This window comes from Carassius auratus, unplaced genomic scaffold (assembly GCF_003368295.1).
Source record: "Carassius auratus strain Wakin unplaced genomic scaffold, ASM336829v1 scaf_tig00005511, whole genome shotgun sequence".
NCBI classification, from domain to species: Eukaryota; Metazoa; Chordata; class Actinopteri; order Cypriniformes; family Cyprinidae; genus Carassius; species Carassius auratus.
This window is the reverse complement of record NW_020523673.1, coordinates 15,863-23,793: the sequence shown is the minus strand read 5'-3', so window position 1 is coordinate 23,793 and position 7,931 is coordinate 15,863.

The window sequence follows — 7,931 nt, the reverse complement described above, 5'->3', positions numbered from 1 at the left end:
TATAATACAATGGACAAAACAAAGCACTTGTTTCTTTTATGTTTTTTTTTTTTTTTTTTCTGGAGTGGGATTCTTATACTAGTAATGTTTTCATACAGTAATATGGACACCTAAATACAACAAAGTTCTGATACTGGCTTACCAAGGATACAGAAGATAAGAGATAAGCTCTTTCATCATGTTCCTTTTTTCTTTCACCAAGCAACCAGAACTTAATTTAACTGATAAAGAGGAGCACATACGAATTAAATGGCAACCAAGTAATGGTCTTATGTAGTAATGTGGATATTTAAAATAAAATGAACAAAACAAAACACAGATTTATTTATTATTTTTAATTATTATTATTTTTTTTTTGGAGGTACCAGCTTACAAAGGATCCAGAAGATAAGAGATAAGCTCCTTCATCATATGGTGCTTGTTTCTTTCACCAAGTAAACAGAAATTCATTTAACCAATAAAGATTACATAACAATAAATAACAATCTAGCAATGTTGTCATGCAGTAATCTGGATATTTATAATGCAATGAACATGCATGATTTTTTTTTTTTACTTTAATAAGAGAAAACCTGTTTCATCATGGAATTTGTTTCTTCTATCAATAACCAGAACTGTATTTAGTCAAATCATGACTTAATCAAAATAATAAGATTAAAACAACAGGTTTAAATTGTCATTTAACTCATAAGCTATACATAAGCTAAGTTTTCCAACAAATTTAAATGTGCATGTCTTCAAAGGAACAAAAAACACCTTCATGTGTGCTAAAGTAAACAGGCACAACACTTGTGTTAACTGAAAAAATGTCAATGTTTTTTACATACACATGGTCAATTAAGGTTCCTTTCTCAGTTGTTGGTTCTTTAACATGTTGAATATATCCCTTGTCTGCCATGAAAGTGCAGAGGGATTGGGATTTTAATGCATCATTATTAAAATCACCTACAAGCACAACTTTATTGCAAATTGTTGATACTAAATTAATCAACTTGTCTATGTTTTGTTTCAAAACAGACAAAGGGTATGTTGAAGGCCTGTAAATAACACCAACCAATATGTCCTTTTCAGTGAAGTGTGTTAACAAGCATTCCAAATTAAGATTTGGAAATGTTACAGTAGTATTTGCTACACCGTATGCTATATATAATCCAACTCCACCATGTTGTTGTGCTTTCAGATCCTTGAAAAGGGGACAATTGCTTGTGTATGCTGCACAACGAGAAAGACCCACAAATGTGTAGTTTTCCAATTGCACATTTTCAGGATAGGATTCAGGCAGCCATGTTTCAGTTAAAGCAATACATGATGGTCTTAACTGTTGAACACAAACATTCAGATCTTGTTTATGACAGCGCAAACTCTGTACATTCAACAAAAACAGTGAAAAAGAGCTGTGTTGTGCTGTCAAATATAACTCATCATGTATCACAAAACATGGCATTTCTTGTACAGCTTCAAAAATTTTCTCATTACAATAAATACTTTTTTCATTAAAGTCTTTAATAGTCAAGCCAGACAGATTTCTTACTCGACTCAGTGCTACATAAGCCTGGCCAGCTGCAAAAACTTTTTTTAAATTAACAACAGCACAATCAAAAGTTAAACCCTGTACTTTATGGACTGTGCATGCCCAAGCCAATTTCAAAGGAAACTGGCGGCGAATACCACCGTTCCTGCATGCATTTTCCTCTTCTACATGTATAGGAGTTGAGTTAAACAATTTTGCTGGCTCAGCCAAACATTGTTTACGTCTTTTAAATCCCACATGACTATCATCAAAATGAATGTACACAGTCTCGGGTAACTTATTTTTATTAGTACGCACAATGTGTGTTACTGTGCCACAAACGCCATTAACTAAGCCATCATTTACATCAATATTTTTAATCAACATGACACGTGCATGTATGCCTAAAAGCAACTTTGCTGGCAAGCACGTATTGTAAACCTTTATATGATGACCATCAATTAACTCTACTTTGCCAGTCTTCTTACTACGGGCAAAATCTTCAGCCTCTATGGTTTCAACCTCTGAGCAGATATTAATTAACTGCTTTAGGTTGTGCTCATGTACTTCATCATTTGTAGCAAAAATATGTAAAGGAGTAAAATCATCCTCACATCCTCCTGTTTCACATTTTCTTAACATGTCCAAATCTTCTTTGCTCAGTGGAGACTTTTTACTTCGTTTCCTTAAATGGTTTAATAATTCAGCAAATTTGCTGTCTTTTTGCCTTACTACCTGTGTTAACTCTACAACAGTAAAACAATTAGACCACAGTCCGAGTCCTGGCACTTCCGTATATAATGGTTTACCCTTAACGGGTGGCAATTGGAAAAAATCCCCAACTGCTATAACACAAACATTACCAAAAGGAGAGAAGTCTCCAGTTTGTTTAATTTGACGTAATCTTCCATGAATGTATGACAACAGTTTATGATCTACCATTGAGATCTCATCTATAATTAAAATCTGAAGTCCATGGAATTTTGCTCGCAAAGAATTTAATTTCTCTTCTCCCAAAGGAGTGTATGGCAACTTCACATCTGTGCCAATGGAAAACGTATGATGTATAGTAGAAGCCTTTAATTGGAAAGCAGCAATTCCAGTAGGAGCAGTTAATACAACAGACACGTCATCTGGGTACAAAGCAATTTGAGACAATAATCTTGTCGCTTCATACTGTATTGCTTTAATTAAATGGCTTTTGCCAGTTCCTGCTCCACCGGTAATGAAACATGAAAAGGTTTAGGGTTTTCACCTCTGATTTTACTTAAACACCATTGTCTAATTTTATAGAAACAGATATCTGGGTTTTGTTTAAAGAGCGAATTAAGCTCAACCCATCTGAGCGACTCAGACTATAGTCCTTTTTCTCAATTTGAGACACAGGCCCATCATCATTTGCTAAATCTGGTATACAACTTTCATATTGTTCACCTTGCTGGTCAATCTCACGTCTAAGCTGTATACATTCCATACGTTCTAATTGCTGTTCAGGACAAAGTGAACACCATGCATCTTCTAATATGCCCTCATTATCAACAGCAGTTTGTGCATTATCCAAGACATCTGTATCCTTTTCAAAAACTGCTCTATTTGTGTCCACTATATTTTGAACCAAGTGAATAGACCCATCACTAAAACAAAGATTCCCTTCTTTATAGAAATGTTCATAATTACAATACTGGTCTGGTTTTAACTGATTATCTGTACGATAAGGAAGAAACAATTGTAATACACTGAGATAAAATTTTTCAGGATTCTTTGTTATTGAAAATCGAGCAAAACGCACAACAGCAGGCTGAGTACGAGTTCTTTTTACTATAAAACCAAAATTATTTTCCAATCTAATTTTATTAGCGCAAGATTGACCTTTGTATACAACGCGATATTCAGACGCAAATGTGGCCAAACACATATCTTCAAAAATGCTTTGATTTGGCCTATTCTTATAGCGATCAACAAAACTTGACATCCACATCTCTTCACTTTTTAGATTCTGAGATTGCAACTTGTTTTGTATTACACTCAGAGGCAAACTCATTCGTACAGTATCTTCACCTGTAGGAATGAACTGAACATGTCTCGAACACTCTTTTAAATGCATGTTTGTTAACCTATAAACTGCTTCTTGTGCACTAACTTCACGATTATGTAAGTACACACTGCCTAGTTTCCTCAAAGCTTGTCTTGCATCTATATTACCCTGAGTTGCTGATTCTCGCTGAGCATTAGCTAACAGTAAACCCATTTCACGTTCTGACTTTGAAATATATGAAATTATATAAACAATGCAAGCATAAGCATCTGTTACATACTGAATGTCCATATTAGCATTCCAACACTTAAGGCTAAATTTGTTATATTGATTTACCCAAACTTCATGCAATTGTCGTTTCAAGACAATGTGTGTGCTATTATTAATGCATTTATATGCCATTTCAAATAATTCCTGATTTATTCCAACACTATGAAACAAAGTTTCTAAAGAACTGAACTGCTCTTCTGAAATAGCTTTCTTAACTGCAGTCATTATGTTTCGAGCATATTCTACCTGTGTGTTTTCATCTACATTTGTACTTTTACTTTCACTTTGACTATCAACTTTGTTGGACAAGTTTTTCTCATCTTCTAATTTTCTGCGACAAATAAATGTTTGCATAGATGGTGGTTTGGGAAAATTAAAGCGACAAACTGTGTTTTTCTTTTTACACGTTTTGGAATGACGTTTACTGTGACACTGCACGGATGTTACAACACTCTGCAGTTCATCGTCTTCACAGGGCACCTCACATGTAACATATTTATCTATAAATTTGACAACTTCTTCATCAGAATTCTTATCTATTTGTGGAGCATTTTTTATCCAGAACAAGCAATGGACATGGGGAGAACCACGTTGTTGAAATTCCACCCTATAAAAGTAGTCCACAATTTCCCCTATGGGCTGAACAGGAGACATAAGCACCTCTTTTAAAAACAATGCCACCTAAAATCAAACATGCGAGCAGCTGTTACAGGATTACGACGCAAAAGCTCGCATTTTTCATCCCATTGCAATTGTTCTAATGCTGTTTTTCTGCCTTCGTGTTTTAAAATACTTGACATTAGATTTGTCCATCTCATATCAGCAGATGAGAACGAGCAAAACCAGGTGGGAATGCCAAGTTGTCTGACCATGGCAAACAAATCTTTTTGCACACCTTGCCAAAATGCCGGAGTGCCACGGATGGGCTTCAAAAATCGATAGCCTTCATCAAAATTAAGCACTTGCCTCAAGGACTCAGTATCTTTAAACATTTCACTTGGTATGGACTTACTACATCCATGGCCTTTTCTTAAAGCAATAGATACATTAGACAGTACCTGTTGTATTTCTGATAGATACTGTGCATAAAAAATGTATTCAATATTTTGTGCAAATCTACCATCTGCATGCAAAATTCGATTATTAAAATATCTAGACAATGTTAATCTCTGTCCCCTTTTATCACAATAAGTTGAAGTACCATTAGGAAACAAAACAGGAAAACATTTAGCTTCATTTGTCTCATCTGCAAGCATTTTCACTGGATTATTCCCTTCGGCAGGAGCCAGGCTCAAGATACCATCAAAATACTGATCAAGTACTTCTTGCCCAATATCTACAGGTTGCAGACACGTATCCATAAACACACAGTGCTGTTGCCTATCGTGTATCTCCTCATCAACATTTATGTTTTCCAGTTCAGTCTCCACCATGTTGTTTGTATCTTCATCATCATCTTGTCTAATAAACTCATTTAACCAATCATCATTAAAAACAATATCTTTATAGTATTTGTTGATTTTTTTTAAGCAACACAGTGCCTGTTTAATATTTGTTGTGTCCACATACTGATACTTATAATGACCTTTATATGTCAACTTCCGCTTTAACTTTACACAAATTAAAGACCCTTCATTTTCTGTTCTAGGCAAAACATTTGTTGTTTGTTTAATATTAGCTGCCACGCAACTAATAGGACCGTGCACTCCATTTTGCCCACCTTTTGGTAAAGCTAACATTTTCATGAATGGGATATGCAAAGCTATCAAATGTTGCTCTAAATTATTGAGACAACGCAGTTCTTCAGGTATAGGTTTCAATTCTAAATTGTTAACTGCACTTTCAGCTGGCATTTCTCCTTTTTTTAATTTAGAATGACAAGTGAAGCAAATCCAAAGCTTGCCTTTACATGAATCTGCCAGTTCACAAGGAATAACACAGTTTTCACCACACTTATGCAAAAAATGTTTTGTAATACATTTTTTTGCCATTAGTGACAGTGCTGAATTTGTCTTATAATTTTCTGTTTTACAGCATAATACTTGCTGTTTAAATAACAGCCGGTGGCAAACACAACAAACAAATTCTGGCCCAGAACTAACTTTATCTACAAACGTCTTTTTGACAAAATCACAAATCTGTTGATTTTGTCTTAATTGTTCTCTTTTCATCTTGTTAATTCTTTTTACATTTTCTTTATGTGATGCACTATTACGATATTTTAAGTTACTGCGCTCCTTGACAGTGTTTCTATGCTGGTCATTGCCATGGTATTTCACCCTACTGAGTGTCTTCACTCTGTTTTTAAATTCCTCATTGGCATGGTATTTCACCCTACTGAGTGTCTTCACTCTGTTTTTAAATTCCTCATTGGCATGGTATTTCACCCTACTGAGTGTCTTCACTCTGTTTTTAAATACCTCATTGGCATGGTATTTCACCCTACTGAGTGTCTTCACTCTGTTTTTAAATTCCTCATTGGCATGGTATTTCACCCTACTGAATGTCTTCATTCTATTTTTAAATCCCACATTGACATGGTATTTCACCCTACTAAATGTCTTCACTCTGTTTTTAAATTCCTCATTGACATGATATTTCACCCTACTGAATGTTTTCACTCTGTTTTTAAATTGAACATTGTTCTGGTATTTTATCTTACTGTATTTCCTCATTCTCATGTTATATTGCTCATTCTCAAGGTACTTCATCCTGTTGTACTCATTAATTTTATTCCTATATTGCTCATTCTTTTTATACTTCACTCGATTGTACTCATTGACTTTACACTTATGTTGCTTGTTTTCAGCATATTTGATCTTACTTGCCTGTTTTAATGACTCTTTATATAAAGGATTGCTGTGATATCTTTTCCTATTGAGATTTTTCATATGATTTTGAAACTCTGCATTGCAATGATACTTCTCCAAAACAGGTTGCTTAGTTTGGTCTTTAATTTTGTTCTTTACTCTTTTTAATGAAAAATACCTTTTCAAGTATTTCCTCTTATTAGCAGATGCACCATTCTTTATATCTTCAGTAACAGGATTTTGTTCCTCATGATTCACAGATATTTCACTTTGATTTTTTACTCGCTGTCTCGTACAAATGTGTTTTCCAACATCGCTTTCTTCATTCTGGCACAGCATATAACACATCTGGCTATTAGGTTGTTTCACACAAATAACAACTTCATAATGATTCTCATTACAGTGCTGTAGATATATACCTTGATTGCACGTTCTTTCATGCATACAACTGTACTGTAACCATTTTTCATTATGATATGTATAAATATCCACTCCCAAATAATTAGCCATCGCTTGAATCTCCAATTCTGTGGCCCATGATCCTACAAGCCTCATTTTGGATTTAGATAAATAATCTTCCATAGATACATACTGACATCTTAAAAGATTCTTGTATTGCACACTGTGCAATTCCATATGTTTCACAACTGCAAGTCTAACTGCCCGATGAGGTTTTTGCGTACCACATATTGCTTGTGCCACTGCCCTAAAAAAACAACTTCCATCACCTACAATACTAACTGTTTTACAAGGATGGCCAATTTTTCTGTTGTTTCTTGGAAAAACTAAATTTTCACTATTAAACTCTATATTAAGCTTACTACTTAATTTATGCTTTACTTCAGTACACAGTGGATTGAAATTAAAAATCTTATTTGTCTCATTGCCCAAACAAACTACATCATCTGAATTTGCATCAATTTTGGAAATTGTTTCAAGTATTTTAGTGCTCTCCTTTAATGATTGTTTTGGCTTCTTAGTAACCACAATTTCTTTCTCTTCTTCCACACTCACATTTATACAATCATGCATTCTTTTTTTACCCCTGCAGGTCGTTTTTTCACTTTCGTCATTTATGTTTTCTGTGTGACTAGCAGAGTTTTCTTGGCTTTTAAGTACTACACAAACACCACTTATTTCAAAACTCTTTTGGTTTCTTCTAGTGAATACAGACAAATTTTCAATGTGCTTCAAAACACAATTTAGTGAATTATAATATACAGCCACGCTAAATCCATTACCATCAACCATCCCAGCACTGTTACGTGCATGAGAATCAACCACAGCAAACCTACTATTTTCTTTA